The sequence below is a fragment of the Bidens hawaiensis genome, unplaced genomic scaffold, assembly GCF_021521415.1.
Source record: "Bidens hawaiensis isolate Kalapana, Puna unplaced genomic scaffold, B.hawaiensis_p1.1 tig00035918_1, whole genome shotgun sequence".
Taxonomy (NCBI): domain Eukaryota; kingdom Viridiplantae; phylum Streptophyta; class Magnoliopsida; order Asterales; family Asteraceae; genus Bidens; species Bidens hawaiensis.
The window spans coordinates 1-18054 of record NW_027505389.1 but is presented as its reverse complement, the minus strand read 5'-3'; the positions used below and the strand labels follow the sequence as shown (position 1 = coordinate 18054).

The following is an 18054-nucleotide window of genomic DNA, read 5'->3' as shown; positions in this document are numbered from 1 at the left end:
GGCTTCCCAAGGCCAGTGTGTGCAATCGAGGCTACCAAGCATCTCGAGAAAACCATGTATTTGTTGATGCATCTCGTATACATTTTGTATATCACTTTGAGTCGGCCTTCTCAAATATTTTTTATGATATAGTTGACGAATACCTAATATTAATAATTTTAATTTCAATTTATAAAATTTACACTCAAAATAAGATTAAGAAGTTTTAGAAATTAATAATTAAATGATAATAATATTCATTTGCAGAATGTGTGAAGGTCTTCACGAGCCACTGTCTCCGACACCTGTAAATACTCTTCCATGGCGTCGCTCGTGGTCCCGTACGCTAGTTGACGAATTATCGCCGTGCATTTTTGCATAGGAGAAAAACTCGGTTTACCTCTCGCGTCCTCCCGTTGTTTGAAAAATGCATAATCGCGATTTAAATCACCAACTATTCATAAAAATAGTTGCCGACTTATCCAAAAACGGTGCCGAAATCATTACGAATCAAAAGTTGCGTCCGGCGAAAAATAATCTTTTATCAACCGGTCATGAGCATCTACACGGTCCCGTTGAATATGAGGTCGTCTTGTTCTTGTTTATGAGCTTTCGCAATGCTTGACTAAGATTTGGGCAGCCTCTCGAATAATACTAAATATCACTTCATTCTCTGAATCCGAGTCTGAAATAACGTCAGGATCGGGATAGTAGTCGGGTGTCGAAGATGATTGGAAAGACATATATTTGAAGAAAATTTTATATGTTTAAAGAGGTGTAGGATATTTTTATAGAGATTGATAGGTGTGGTCCGGACGATGGGCACGGTGGAGGAGAAAAGGAGGTGGGTCCCTTCCCAACGGATATTTATGTTATCATTAGTAAAAAAATCAAAAATATTATATATATATATACACACATTGGAAAGGGCCCCACCTCCTTTTCTCCTCCACCGCGCCCGTCGTCCGGACCATGCCCTCCTCACTGTGCCTCCACCAAAGACGTCCCTTGGCTGTGTTCAACACCCACGGGCGGCCAAAAAGCATCCCCCTTTCGCACCTGTAGCGAAGGGTCTTAATAGTTATCATGATTGATCAATAATTCAATAAATAAATACACTACTGGTTAAACTTTTGTAATTTTATGCTTTTAGATACAATACACTTTGTGTGACTTTCATTAGTTTAAATCAATTTAAGGTACTAACGGGTGGTGGCCCATTAATAAATGTAAAACCTTTACACTCTTATATTTGGAAAAGAATGATGCCTTGAGTTCAAGTCCTATAAACAAAATATATTAAAAGAAATATTTTAAAAAATAAAAAAAAAGTTATGAATACTATGTAGTCAATTTTTTTTAACCATTTTGACACTTAAAAATCTAAAAGTGGTTCTTTTTTAGTGATGAATTTCCTTTAAATCTTGTTGTATGTGAAACTTAAAACAAAGACCTTCAAAATCCTTTCAACCTCGTTCATACATAAATAAATGAGTCTTCACACTTAATTAATATGTAAAAATAATAAAGTGAATCTAATTGTTTATAAAGATCTTAAGATTTGAACACCTAATAAAGTTTACAACTTTAGCTTTTACAGTTTAACCTAATTACACTAATACATAAATCATATGAACATCTCGTATAGGCCTATACTTGGCCGTATAGGCCTATATGATTGTATAGGCTTATACACAAATTTTTGATGATCATATATTGTACACAAATTTTTAATGATCATATATTTATGTGATTTATGACATCCTATATTTGTGAAGACATCATCCGGACTTGCACCATATTTTTTTAGCATATTTAGTTTCACTTATATAGAATTATGTTTAATATCGAAAGGTTGAATAATATAATAAGATAAATTGTTTATTAAATTTTACATAACATATTTGGCTAAGTAAGTTGTAGTTGTATCCCGAGAACCTTCTTTTTAAGATTATATTATGTTACAATGACAATGTTACACCTTACAATAGTCCATACACAATAATCAATCAATGATTAAGCAAGCAACAAAACGTTTTGCCAAAACAACATACTGATAAACATCTGGTCCACATACATAAAAATAAGTTTTCTATACAGTTGTATAGCCCTTATACAGGTTTATGGTGTACCATGTGCTATACGAGCAATTAAATGCTTATGCGGCTCGTATAGGTCTATATGATCATATAGTCTGCAAAAAGCTGTTTTTTTCTCCCTTCGCACACTTGTCGGTCATGCGTAGCCTATACGGCTTGTATAAGCCTATACGAGCCGTATAGACATGTACAGTCAGCCTAGGGGTGATGTATAAGAGCATTCCCAGCCAATTCCCTACCATATATCCATATATATCATATAACTACACTAAAAATCACTGTATTTTCTCTCTCATGTTTAATTAAATAATATTTTTTATACATTTATCATTATCATTCTTTTCTATCTCTTTCACTCACAACCACTTTTAGAAAATATTAAAATATTATACAGTATGAACAGTGAAACCCCAAATTTAACTTTCCCATATAACATTTTCTCTCCCTCTACTCTTAACTACTCATAACCATACCATATAATTTACAAAACTCCCTCACACAAATATAGGAAATCGGCTGAGAATGCTCTAAGGATCACATCCCAATCCATATATCAAATGAAATAATATATATATATATATATATATATATATATATATATATATATATATATATATTGGGTGCACATTACTCCACATTGCGGTTCATCAAATGTATTGGGAGCCGCGGTTGTAAGTAACATTGAAAAATGTAGTTTGAACCAAAGTTATCCAGGTAGCAAGCACGAGAGCAATGTGCATAATGGGAGCAACACCGGTGTAAATCTAGAAGGGAAAGATGGTGAAAGTGGAGGTGGACTGACAAGAAAAAATGGTGGCGGTTGGGGGAGTGGTGGTGAAATACGAAAAGATCAACAAAAATCTGTACAGAGAGAGGCAGCGCCTTAATCAAGTTTCGTCAAAAGAGAAAAGATCGATGCTTTAAAAAGAAGGAAACTTCCATTTTTGCTTACGCCTTGTTCTTGAGTTTTTTAACCATGAAAGAAAAGGGAAGGATAAGAAAGGGAAGTGAAGGGAAGGACTTTTTTTTAATTAGTTGTGTTCTTAAGTTGAAAGGAAATTAGAGGAAAGGAAAGAATAACTATGTTCTTAATCTAAAGAAGTAATGAAGAAGATGAAAATATTAGTGGGTAACATTCTAATTTGGTGTTTTATCCTTAGTAATCAGCTCATTGTTGAGAGGAAAATTTATTGGGAAAAAACATTAATTTAATCCCTCCTAACTCCTCATACTCCTTTCCTTTTCATCCTAAAAAAAACTCAAGAACGCCCATTTTTTTAACTATTCTTAGTTTCATTTTCTTTCCCTCCTTTAAAAAAACTCAAGAACAGGGCGTTAATGTTAACGTGCCAGGCAAAACATGCCTCGGGTCAACCCGACCCACACAAAATGAAGAATTTTCATATACAATATTAAATCAGAAAATAAGTTGTATATATTAATTACTTTGAGGCCCGTGTATTACACGGATAATTGTTGAAAATTTTAAACTTTGACCATTAAGTAAAATACAGTCAAAAAATTGATTACATATTGTTAATACAATTACAATTTACAGAAATTACATAACTAAGATTACATAAATATGTTACAAATAGGTAAAAGCTTCCTTATACACTACATTTATGATTGTATTAGCATGTATACATTGTTTATCAAAAATCTAAATCTTTAGTCCTGTCTACCTGTAACTCCTAATAAAGTAACATATAGGCCTGCTTATAGCCATATATAGTTGTCCGTGTGACAAAAAAAGTTTTTCCAAGTACATACCAACTCTTGTTAAATGATAATATATATCCATGACACTAATAAAAAAAGTATTCATACACATAAAATATCATAGCTTTTAATAAATTAATATGATGTCATTTAAAAACATTTGCTCATGTTTATAAAAAAAACATGATTATCCCAAAAACCATATACCCGAACTTTGATGATATAATCATCCTTAGAATCTTTACAATTTAAAATTGATTGATCATGATAAATTTGTTGTCATCAATATTCTATGTATGACAAATTTTTAATGGACTTTATATTTTACAATTAAAAACTGTATAATCAAGCAACATAAAAATCAAAAATTTAAATATAACAAAATGATTTGTTTATTTCATATAAATGTGATTGCCAGAAAAATAAAAAATACATACTAACATTAAAACCATGTTCAAATAATAGTAGTGATTATTCTGAGTAAGAAGAATATTAGAAGATTTAAAGTTGCATAAAGTGAATGTAATGATTCTTATTTATAATCGTTGAAAGTAGGGCTGTCACTTTTACCCGTAACATGAAACCCAACCCAAGAAAACTCGTACATGAACCCAAACTAACCAAACCCGAGAAACTCGAACCCAAGAAAATACTAACCCGAACCTGAAACGAAGTAATTCGGGTTGGTTCTTGGGTCCGAATTTTAGGTTTCGGGTCAACCCGAAAACTTTTAGTTTCAAAATCATATTATTTTTAGGTATTAAAGGCTAAGCCTTAGCCGTTGACGTTATCAAGATTTAGTCCAATTCGATTGCTCTCATTCCACATATTATGAATCGAATGTTTATTGTTTATTGTTTATTGTTTTGAATATAAACCATAATAAACAATTTAATTAACACTTCAAAATTCACTAATCGTCTCTTGTCAATCTATATGGAGAATACTTATTATATATATTAATGGATTTAGTTGGAATAAACCTATAATTTAATGCCATATATTAAAATGACTTAAAAGATAAGGACCATATATGAAAATTGGTTGAAAAAAGGTGAGGAGGGCTATGGTATTGACAAGTGATAAAAAAGGTAGGCTTTTATTAGAATAGATAGATTCTCAATTTTTAGATACGATATCAAAACAGAAAACAACTAGCAGAAGAACGGTCCCGTGTGAGAGGATAATTTGTTAAGCAAACAGGCCACGAAAGCTCAAGCAATGCTGCTGCTGATGGCTAAATGCCTAAATCCATGGTACCATCTTTATGTGATCTTTCAGAAAACTTTCTTGTCTACATTGAAACATTGTTGTGTGTTTGCCTGGAAAACCGAATAATATTTCATTTTTTGATAACAAATTAACTACTTTCAACAATTTTAATTGGTTTCTTTGGATCATCTTGCCACTTCTCTTGTTTAATCTTGTGTCACACCCCAACTTAGGGCCTAGACGTGTGACCACAAGTTGGTACCTATTTTGTAAATACATTAGAGTTGCGGTTTAGTTTTAGCGGAAGTCTTTAATAAAACATTATTATATTGAAAACTTATTAAACTCTCGGGTTATAATACCCGTTTGATATTTCAAATACATTTCTTTGAAAAACACAACTCTTTATAATATTTTGAAATAAAATATCTAAGCCATCAGATAACATCTAATGACTATAACTCCAATCTTCTATTCCTTCTTGCTTGTATGTTCTAACCTTTCTTGTTTTCCTGTAAAATGGGTTGGAAAATACGTCAGCACACAGCTGGTGAATGACGCTGACTCTAAAAATATATTTTCAATACCTTTGTGAAACCAACAATAATACCTTTGTGACTACTCATTAGGTACCCAACTAAATTAGGATCAAATTACCCTAAGTACCATGTACAATTAATTATATACACAATATCATTTCCCTGAACAGTCCCGTAGACCTTCAGAGGCATGTTGATGATACACATGGCCTCGGGGAAATGCCGAGTCACCATGTATGTTTGGATCCAGACACATGTATATATACTCTTAATCAGAGTGTCCATTTCTTATTATTGTAACACAAAGTTTTAAGGATTCGTAAATCCTACGCAAACATTCAGACTCATTATAAAAGGTTTGGGGCGTATTCACCTTTTCTGTTTATAATCAGTTTCTGGTACTGATTCCTGTTTTCTGATTCTGCTTCTTGTTTTGTTACCTCGGACCTATAGTACGAGAATAACTGTTTGTATAAATATCTAGATCATCGATCTAGTTTTAGACCTTTAGTCTATTTTGTATAGCGTTAACCTTGATATAAACATTTGTTTATTCAAAACATTTGGACCTTTAGTCCCTTTTGTTTGTATATCATTTACATACTATGTTTCTTCTTCAAGAAGAAACATTAACTTTATCATCTTCTTATATTAATATTATATATTTCTTAATAGTAAATGAAATACTATTTAATTATACCCCTTGAATAAACTTACTTACGTTTCTTAATTAAGAAGAAACTATATTTTAACTACAACCTTTGCTTAAGAAAAGTTATATTATTCTTAATCGTAAATCAAGGTTCGGCTATACTTCCGACTATGGTCTAAGCCATTTATAATAATAAAATAATAACTTAGGCAGAACCCCTACCTTGCACGGGTATTCGGAGTTAAATATTCCTAAGTTTATACGGGCGGCACTTCTACTCTATGCACGTTTATCGAGGCGTTCTTGATCAACCCTTCTTGGCACGCAAATCGAGGCAATGTTCAGTCGCCGGGTCATGCACGTACTACGAGACGGAATGTAGGGTTACTTTTGGGTGGCACGCACTTTGAGGAAAACACCGGGTATTTGGCACTGATTACGAGGTAAAGATTGTCGGGTCGGTGGCACGCAAAACGGTGCTTGTCACGTAAACCGAGGTAGAGAGAGTGGATGTGGGTGTGAGGGAATGAGCCGTAGCCTTCCCTATTTATAGCTGATTTTGGATCCCATCGCGGTACGCGATGGGACTCCTTTTTTACGCGACGCCCCTTTTCACGTGGTCTGACATGTCTGCCACGTGTCCTGGTGCGTTGCCACGTGTCGCCTGAGTGCGACACGTGTTGCTGACTCATTACGGCCCATCGCGGTACGCGATGTCCGTGTCCTTGGACTCGTCGCGTATCACGATGGGTCCCTGGATATTATTTTTCCTTTTTGGTCCTTTGTCTTTAGTAGCTTGTCATATCTGGTCTAACTCTCGTTGTCCAAAAATACTAAGCTGGCTCTTAAAGCAGCTCGCGGCGACGCGAGCGTGCGAAGCGCAAAGTGCGCCATCAAAGCGCCACATTGCGCTCAACGCCCTTCGTCGTCGCCGTCGTCGTCGCCTTCGCCATCGCCATTGTCCTCGCCCGAGCCCGTTCGCGTCGGGTGCTACGCACCCTCCGCTAGGACCACTTGGTGCATGATATCCATAAAAGAATATTACTATGGAAAATCTCTTTCTTATAAAGAGCTTCCATTCTTTACCACTTTCCATGTGATATGAGATTTATATTCCTTATTTATACCCAAGTAAAGTGCTTCCCTTTTCTTACGTCCTTCCATGTGGGATGGAATTTCCTTTTACTTATTTCCTTCATGTAAGAATACTTAACTTAGGAAATATTTTTATTTCCTTATTTTTCTTATATTTCCTTATTTAATATTTTCTCATAACTTGTTTTGATATTATTTTTGATCCCTCAACTTTCCTAATTTGTCAAATTTGGATCGAAATTTTGGGGATGTTACATCCTCCCCACCTTGAAATGAATCTTGTCCTTGAGATTCGTTGTCTTAAGAGTGAATGGTTCTTACTTTTCAATTGTTGATTAGATTCTATCTAATCTGGTTCTTGTTGTTATAATTTGTATGCAGAATGATTATGGTCTTTATTTTGTGGCTAACTTACATCCTTAAATGATGTAATCAGTCAACAGTTCAGAATGTCATTAGTAATTGTAAATTGATAAACACAGTGATTAGTTGTGTTTAACTATTTACCTAACCGTTTGTATTCTAAACATTTACCGATGTTAACTACATTGTTGTTTGGATTCAGTCTGTCGAATCTATTCCACTAAGTTGTTGTTTAGATTCATTCTATCGAATCCATTCTATCCTTGATCTTGATCAATAACGTCCTCTATATTCTAACAGTACTCTTGTACTTTGTCTTAATTTCATTTGCTATACTTAACGATTGTATCCCTTGAACGAATTCTCTTCGATGATATACTGTCCTTGTATTTCTTGAACGATATTTTCTAATGTTTGATGTATCATCTTCCTAGATGATAAGTTAAAGCGTTTTTCATTCTAAGTTTTGAATAAACTTTTCGGTGTCTAAACCTCTTATTGTCCTTTCGAGGTAATGAATATAAACATTCTTGTGTATTAACATGATCTATATGCTAATATTTCATTTATAACTTAGGGATTTAAATACCCTTCTTTGATTACAAAACTTCTCGTTTGAAAACGAGTTACAATTATTATACAAAAGTTAACTAATCCATTTGACATTCTTTGATATGATCTTTGTCATTCTTTAGTCTTGACTAGCCTTTCTTTTCAGGCGTTTAGTCTTAAAGTGGCCCGTTTCTCCACATGTAAAACATACTCCTAGCTTCTTACGACATTCTTCTATTGTGTGTCCTGCTCTCTTGCAGTATGCACAATTATTTGTATTTTCTAGTCGACACTTTCCAGTATGTTTTCTTCCACAAGTCTTACATGATGACTTGAGAGTATTTTCTTCTTTTCCTATCTTCTCGAATTCTTTTGGTTTCTTAGTATGTTTATCTTTCATCTTTCTTCTTCTTGATTCCTTATCATACTGTTGATTAAGTATCCGGCCAATTCCATAGCCGAATCAACTGTTTCTGGCATATTGGATCGTACCATGTCTCTTATTTCTCTTGGTAGTCCATATATGTAATGAGTTACTTTGTTATATTCCGGAGTTACTAGATGTGGAACCAGTCGGCAGTATTCTAGGAATTTAGTGTTATATTCCCTAAGATTTGTGCCAACAACCTTGTGATTCCATAACTCAGTTTGAATCCTATCCATTTCATGAGTTGGGCAAAATTTCTTTAATGTAAGACCTTTGAATGTTTCCCAACTTAAGTTATACATTGTTTCTCGACCCTTAGTTTTAATCAGGGTGTTCCACCATTCAAGAGCTTCTCTCTTGAACATTTGTGAGGAATACTGGATAGCTTCTTCACCGGTGCATTTGCTTATGGTGACAATTGATTCTTGTTCTTCTAGCCATCTCATAGCGGCTATACCATCCGAGTCTCCATGAAATTCTTTAGGATCGTAAACTTTAAAGTTCTTAAAGTTACATCCTTTTTGGATCTTTCGTTTCTTTTGTTTCTTGTTCCTAGAATTATTAATAGATGTGGAACTATTATGAGGTTCTTCCTTTCTTGAATGAACGGACTTACTTCGACTTCTCTTGTTAGATTTTGGTTGACTTTGACTTGTAGATATGTCCTTGATTGCGTCAAGAACAGGTTTCATAGTTTCCTTAACCATCTTTTGGATTCCATTTATGTATTGGACAGGAATTTCATTATCCTTATCTTTATTATTAATGTTTTCTTCATTTCCCGATTTCTTGGGAGGACTGTTGTGAGAGTTTGCACTTTCTTCTCTTAACATACTACAATAAAATTAAAAGATAAGTCCAATATCAAAAGAATTCAAAACATATCTTTTGTTTATCTATTTATAGTTACAAGAGTGCATATTATTTGTTACAATTATACTCTCTACAATTACTAAGGTCCTATTTCTTCCAGCGAATGACTAGTTTCTTAATCTTGCTATCTTTCTTGATAGTCTCCTTTTCTTTTTCTTCCATCTCCATTTCTTTCATTGTTTCTTCATTTTGAGTGTGAGCAAAGTAAGGATCTTGAGTTGCCGATAAATATTCTTGTTCGTGAGGATATTCTTCCGGATAAGTCTTTACTTATTTTTCCTTTGGCATCATTAGTTTCTTGGATCTACTTGATCCTACTCTGCAAGTGTTTTGATTTGATATTATCTGAGCTAGCGGAATATCAGAATCAAAGGAATCCGAATCTTCCTCCAATTTTTGTTTGACATGTACTTTCATCGCTAGATATAGGAATTGGGAGAAAAGACGTTCCCATAAATCCTTTTCCTTTACCAGATCGAGGCTGACATGACCCTTGACTAGATTGACAATCGGACAACTGCGCGATGTTAGATTTAGGGATAGGGAGACGCTCCTATCTTAATTATATTGTTATATCTTATCCGTATAATTTTTGAATACTTTCTTGATACTTTTCACCTAAGTATCTAATTTGTTTGAATCAAATACTTGTATAATAAGTTTTCAAAACTTATCCTTAATCAAAGCCTAGGTATAATTAAATACCTAATTCGCTAAGATTGATGGCTTTGATACCAACCTGTCACACCCCAACTTAGGGCCTAGGCGTGTGATCACAAGTTGGTACCTGTTTTGTAAATACATCAGAGTTGCGGTTTAGTTTTAGCGGAAGTCTTTAATAAAATATTATTATATTGTAAACTTATTAAACTCTCGGGTTAAAATACCCGTTTGATATTTCAAATACATTTCTTTGAAAAACATACCTCTTTATAATATTTTGAAATAAAATATCTGAGCTATCAGATAACATCTAATGACTATAACTCCAATCTTCTATTCCTTCTTGCTTGTATGTTCTAACCTTTCTTGTTTTCCTTAAAATGGGTTGGAAAATACGTCAGCACACAGCTGGTGAATGACGCTGACTCTAAAAATATCTTTTCAATACCTTTGTGAAACCAACAATAATACCTTTGTGACTACTCATTAGGCACCAAACTAAATTAGGATCAAATTACCCTAAATCATCATCATCATCATCATCATCATCATCATCATCATCGTACTCAGTATATCCCACCAATAGCAATGCTATGGTAGGGTCTGAGGAGGGTAAGATGTAGACAACCTTACCTCTACCCCATAGGGATAGAGAGGCTGCTTCCGATGAGACCCCCGGCTCGATAGTAGTTTTGCATCAAGCCTTGGACATAAGGCACATAGCACTCAATCATCGGGACACCGGCTGATTGGTGCATGTGCCCTTGTCTTTCGGCTATCAACGCCACCACATGATGCCTGATTAACCTTCCCCCACTTTTAACGTTATTTTCACGAGATTAGTAAAATAACGTCAAAATTAGTGCAATTTTACTTTTGCCCACCCGAGAGTTCACACATATATACATTATATGCGTGCACCGCCAGCAGGGCACGCAAATTACCCTAAATACCATGTATAATTAATTATATACACAATATCATTTCTCTGAACAGTCCCGTAGACCTTCAGAGGCATATTGATGATACGCATGGCCTCGGGGAAATGCCGAGTCACAATGTATGTTTGGATCCAGACACATGTATAATCTTAATCAGAGTGCCCGTTTCTTATTATTGTAACACAAAGTTTTAAGGATTCGTAAATCCTATGCAAACATTCAGACTCATTATAAAAGGTTTGGGGCGTATTCACCTTTTCTGTTTATAATCAGTTTCTGGTACTGATTCCTGTTTTCTGATTCTGCTTCTTGTTTTGTTACCTCGGACCTATAGTACGAGAATAACTGTTTGTATAAATATCTAGATCGTTGATCTAGCTTTAGACCTTTAGTCTATTTTGTATAGCGTTAACCTTGATAAAGACATTTGTTTATTTAAAACATTTGGACCTTTAGTCCCTTTTGTTTGTATATCATTTACATACTATGTTTCTTCTTCAAAAAGAAACATTAACTTTATCATCTTCTTATATTAATATTATATATTTCTTAATAATAAAGAAATACTATTTAATTATACCCCTTGAATAAACTTGCTTACGTTTCTTAATTAAGAAGAAACTATATTTTAACTATAACCTTTACTTAAGAAAAGTTATATTATTCTTAATCGTAAATCAAGGTTCGGCTATACTTCCGACTATGGTCTAAGCCATTTATAATAATAAAATAATAACTTAGGCAGAACCCCTACCTTGCACTGGTATTCGGAGTTAAATATTCCTAAGTTTATACGGGCAGCACTTCTACTCTATGTACGTGTATCGAGGCGTTCTTGATCAACCCTTCTTGGCACGCAAATCGAGGCAATGTTCGGTCGCCGGTTCATGCACGTACTACGAGACGGAATGTCGGGTTACTTTTGGTTGGCACGCACTTCGAGGAAACACACAGGGTATTTGGCACGGATTACGAGGTAAAGATTGTCGGTACGGTGGCACGCAAAACGGTGCTTGTCACGTAAACCGAGGTTGAGAGAGTGAAATTCTAGAGAGAGTGGATGTGGGTGTGAGTGAATGAGCCGTAGCCTTCCCTATTTATAGCTGATTTTGGATCCCATCGCGGTACTCGATGGGACTCCTTTTTCAACGGCGTCGCGGTACTTGTGTCAAGCCACGTGTCGCCACGTGGCCTGACACGTATGCCACGTGGTCTGACACGTGTCCTGGTGCGTTGCCACGTGTCGCCTGAGTGCGACACGTGTTGCTGACTCATTACGGCTCATCGCGGTACGAGATGGCCGTGTCCTTGGACTCGTCGCGTATCGCGATGGGTCCCTGGATATTATTTTTCGTTTTTGGTCCTTTGTCATTAGTAGCTTGTCATATCTGGTCTAACTCTCGTTGTCCAAAAATACTAAGGCGACTCGCGGCGATGCGAGCATGCGAAGTGCGCCACATTGCGCTCAACGCCCTTTGCCTTCGCCTTCGCCTTCGCCCGAGCCCGTGCGCGTCGGGTGCTACGCACCCTCCGCTAGGACCACTTGGTGCATGATATCCATAAAAGAATATTACTATGGAAAATCTCTTTCTTATAAAGAGCTTCCATTTCTTTACCACTTTCCATGTGGGATGAGATTTATATTCCTTATTTATACCCAAGTAAAGTGCTTCCTTTTTCTTACATCCTTCCATGTGGGATGGAGTTTTCTTTTACTTATTTGCTTCATGTAAGAATACTTAACTTAGGAAATATTTTTATTTCCTTATTTTTCTTATATTTTCTTATTTAATATTTTCTCATATCTTGTTTTGATATTATTTTTGATCCCTCAACTTTCCTAATTTGTCAAATTTGGATCGAAATTTTGAGGATGTTACATCTTAATGCTAAATCATATAGGCCCAAGATAATAAAATTGTTACATTAAATATACAATGATAAATATATAAAAACTTATTATATGTTGATACAATAAACCATTCACACATGTAATACTGCTTGGAGGAGAACATATGGACTCTTAAGTAACAATTTGATTGATTACTAGAAACAATACCATACAACATAAATCAGAAGTTACAAAATGAATATTATAGGTTGGGCCGAGCGGGTAACCAGTGTTCTTGGTTAACTTGATCATTGTTATCTTGCATCCGCATGGTGTTTAGCTCTTTGACGAATCTATTCATAGCAACACTTGGCAACCATATGGGCACCATGATCCCAGATTCTCTGTCATGCCTTTTAATACGCACGAAAAAACTTCCAACATGTGGGAGATCACCCACTCCCGCCTTGGTAGGCCCTGCATATACTGGATTTCCCCATCCAAAATCAACTTCAGTCAATCCGCAAGCACGGGTCAAATCTGATACTATATAGGTTCGAGGAATTGTGAATGTGAAGTGGGGTCGTCCTTTGATAACCATTAGGTCAATAACAGATCTCATGTACTCTTCAGTAACACTAGATTTGGCTTTCATCACAAGCTCCAATGCGTAATGGTTTGTTACATAGGTCTTGAGCTGTGGAAATGGTTGTTACAATGGCTACAACATTTCGATAGTATCCTAAAGGTAGGGGCGGGTTAAACCTTGAACGTGTGTTAACGATGCAAATGAAACGCATCTCATCTTCGGGATTAGGGTTCAAAGCAATGGCACGACAACGCCAAAGGCAAACTGAAAGCACATCAAAGGTGGAACATTTTTGTAGGTGTTTTGGAACAAACCTACGAATAGCTGAAATCTCAGTAGGTCCAAAGAAAAATTTCCTACGTTCTATGTCATCTATTAGGCCAGTTGTACCATTGGTACTGTCTTCAACTTCATCATACTCAGGATGAGTGCATGTCACGCTTGGTGGATCTCTTGCACAAAGCAACTCTCTTCGCCATACTGGCAAAGTTGATGGTTGGGATGCACCCTTTGCAATTCACTCAACGCTATCATAAATTGTACAAGTCCTACTCCGTCACTCATGGTATGATTCATTCGTACACCAAGGATGAAACCTCCACATAATAGTCGTGTCACCTACCAATCAAACAATTGATAAACATATATCAATGACCAAAAGCTAGTTTATTTATTTTATTTTTATATTAGCTTTTATCTCTCGCATTACAGAATTGTTTTATATTATTCGTTTATAATATTTATATATTTTTTAGATTTTAATTTTATTTATTGTACATAAGTTAATAATATGCTTATCATTTGATGATGAAAGAGTTTCACAAATAAATGAGATGTTATAACCCGATTTAAAAGCTACTTGGGTATGGTGAGACCCATGACCTGCTAATTTTTTATAATATAAAATTGTTTTTTTAATTATAAATAATATCTTTTTTTAAAGAAATCATATATTAATTTTTAATATATCCCTATTTTATAGGATTTTTCATATCAATATTTGGTGAGGTTAATGATGTTATAACCCGTTTAAGGGTTATCTGGGTTTGGTGAGACCCACCTGTGAATTCGGGCCAAATGCATAAGAAACCTTCATTTACAAATAAGACAATCTGATAGCATGAGAGGATCTAGGGAGCAACAGGAGGCCTAGCGAGCCTTTAAAGGTTTTGATTATATATATTTAAGATTTTACAAAATAAATATCAGTTTATATATGTTAATTTTAATTAGTTAGATATAGATCCAGATGTATATAGTTTTTACTAGTATTAATGAGATGGTGGTTCGTTGATAAAGACGGAACCTTTAAACATCTAAGTTTGGGACTTAAGAAATGGAATTCTTGATTTCAAGTCTCACATACAACAATGATTAAAAGAAATTAGACATTAAAAAAGAATACAGTTTTGGCTACTACTAAATTAGATATAAATAAAAGATACAAGAAAATATTAAATAAGATCATAGAAGAGATACATTTTTACTTTTTTGTTTTAAATTTTAAAAGTTGAAAAAAAATGTTGGCAATTGGGAACCTAAGTTAACAAGTTGTTTAAGTTGGTTAGTTTTAATTGTAATATTGTTTAAGTTGGTTAGTTTTAATTGTAATATGATTATTAAGGTACTGTCTTGATCGCTAGATAAAGGTTAGATCTAGAAATGTAGGTATTGGGTAAAGGTTTTGAATGAGTAATCAATAAAAAGTTATTGTAACCAATAATATTTAAGTCAGTTTTCTCTTCCAATAAGCACGCCCATATATAGTTTGCATGCAACATAATTCACCTGAAACAACATCAAAGGTGAATCGATGATGCCACTAGAGCCTGGAACATCGTACATAAGCTCTTCAATACAAGGGAACGGCGGGCAAAGCACCTCCCCAAACTGCTTCAATGTAACGCCTGCCTCCGCCTCAATAAACAACACACCCTGGCCAGAGCAGTCCACCATCAACTTCCTGGCTGGACCTTCCTTTAACCGGCCCGCAAATGGATAGTAGAACACCAACACATTGGCAAGAGCCTCCCTTATAACATTTACAGGATTCTTATTTTTCATATTTGGATTTTGTTTGTAAAAGAGAATCATGGGAAGCTGAAACCTAATGCCATCCTGATTGTCGATGTCGGAGAGAGGCTTTAGTTCTTGAGGTGTCGGTTTAGCCGGAACAACGAGCTCTGGCGGATATCTTCCGACGTTAAATGACAATGGAGTGGTGGTGATTTGTGACATATTTGGTTTAGGGTTGTGAGTTTGAGTTTGTGTGAAATGAGTATATTAATAAGGGCATGCTGAAAAAAAATTTGTGGATAGGAACGGATATGGTAGTTGCACAGTGAAGACAACGATACTATCATTATAAACCATGCGTAGAAATTAGACACATTCCAGCATTTTGTGTCATGTGTCAGTGTGTCACCTAGTCAGCTTTTAGGCATTTTATAAAAAAGTGGGTGTAGCTGAAAAATGCTTCTAAAACATCTCTCTCCCCTCCCCCTCTCCCTACCTCTCTCTCACAAAACCCTCAAAATGTGAGCCATCACAACCTTATATACATAACGCTCCTCACCATAGTGCCATCCATAATGCCTAAGGGCGGTGCCCCAAGCATTATGGCTCCAAAACGCCACATAATGCCCATCCACTAGTGATGGTCGTTGCAGAAAAATCATTTTTCAAAATTACATAATATTCTAAAAATAAATCGGCATTTCCTTAATCCTGTTACGAATTCTATGTATGCGATTCAAAAAATGATTTCCATAAGTAAATCAATTCATGATTTTGTTATTCCCGTCAACTTGTTTACATATTGTCCGTGTTCTTCACAGAATTTCTCTTTATTGACGATCAAACAACGTTCATATAGTATAGTTATAGTTTTATTTTTGTTCAATTTTGTTATAGTGTGATTAGTTAACTATTTGATAGGTCCCTCACATTTTTCATATTAATTAGTACTTATAAGTGTTTTAGCTTTTTTTTTTATAATTTTATTTCTTTTTCTTTACACAGATACCAGATACCGTATAGGAAACTGTTAATGAGAATTATGGTTCTCAATTGAACCACGTCAGCATCATAGAACCACAAACGATGTATATATATACCGTATAAGAAAATCTTAACGAGAATTATGGTTCTCAATTAAACCACATCAACATCATAAAAGCACAAGTGAAATATATCACCCTGGTTTTTTATGAGTCGGTATGTTTGATGTTTCGTTCCTATCTAGTATCTTTTTAAATAGTTTTTAAAATATCATTGTCATTTCAAAAAAAAAAAAAAATCAGCACATTCAATATGAAGGAAATCTTAGTTCTCGGTTCACAAACAAATATCAGCACAAACAACATCAACATTCCATAAGCACAACAAAATAATAATAGCACAACTTGTCAACATCAAAAGAAGGAAAAGGCTATCCTCCGGATGGTCAGGAGGTTTTGTCAAAGGATTTCCTCCCTAGTTCTAGGAGGTTCGAATCCAACAAATGTATACAAATAAAAAGGAGGGAACACCATTGTTTTATGACCGTTTAGGTAAGAAGAGTTTAAAAATATTACGAGCGGCCATATTTTGGAAAAGACACCACTGCTACTTAGATATTCCCGTTCAAAATGAAGAAGCAACAGCAACAACAAAACCAAAATATCAGCACAGGTAGTCATTAAACACAGCACACTTAATAGAAATGAGACGAAAATAATGAACCAAAATATAATAATTAAAATACATTAACACAAAAATTTAAGGCACAGACATATATCAGAAAATAAAATAAATCAAATAACGATATCAAACAGTACAATCATATGATATAGTATAAGTATAAAGGTAAAGGTTAAAATATTAATGGAAATAAAATTAAAAAGTGTAAGAAGGATTTGTTGTCTAAAAAATATTTTAAAAAATTCAAGAAAAATAATAAAAAGATCATAACTTAAAAGATCAATAAAAAATGAAAAAAGTAAAAAAATAACGAAAATGTTTCTCATATCTTTCTCGTTAAAAAAGACATGATATCAAGAAAACAGTCACGATGAAGAAAATAAACTAAAAACACAATTATAATTAAAAAAACACAATATATCGTAAAATATAACACAATATCAAGAAAAAAAGACACAATGTCAATGACAAAAGACACAATCAAATGACGAAAATAAAGAAAAAACGCAATAATAAATAAAAGACACAATGATTATTTTTTTCTCAACACTGCGTCTTTTTAAAACGAGAAAGACGAGGAAACATTTATCTTTTTTATAATTTGAGTTATGAGTTTTTAATTAATTTTTTTATTATTTTTCGAGATTTTTTTTTCCACAAATCATTTTCATCTTTCTCATTTTTACCCTCTTTTATAGAATAAATTGACCATTGTATAAAATCACAATAACAAAATATGTTCGTGTTGTTCTGTATTAAATTATAGGTTTAATGGATTTTGATAATATTAACTAAAGGCTATTGGATAATAATATTTTCAACTGAGTTTATCAACA

General features: G+C 34.3%; 1 pseudogene; it reads right to left on the bottom strand.

The window, feature by feature from the left end:
• Window positions 1–13210: 13210 nt before the first annotated feature.
• LOC143612876 (benzyl alcohol O-benzoyltransferase pseudogene) lies at window positions 13211–15777 on the bottom strand (annotated as a pseudogene).
• Window positions 15778–18054: the final 2277 nt, after the last annotated feature.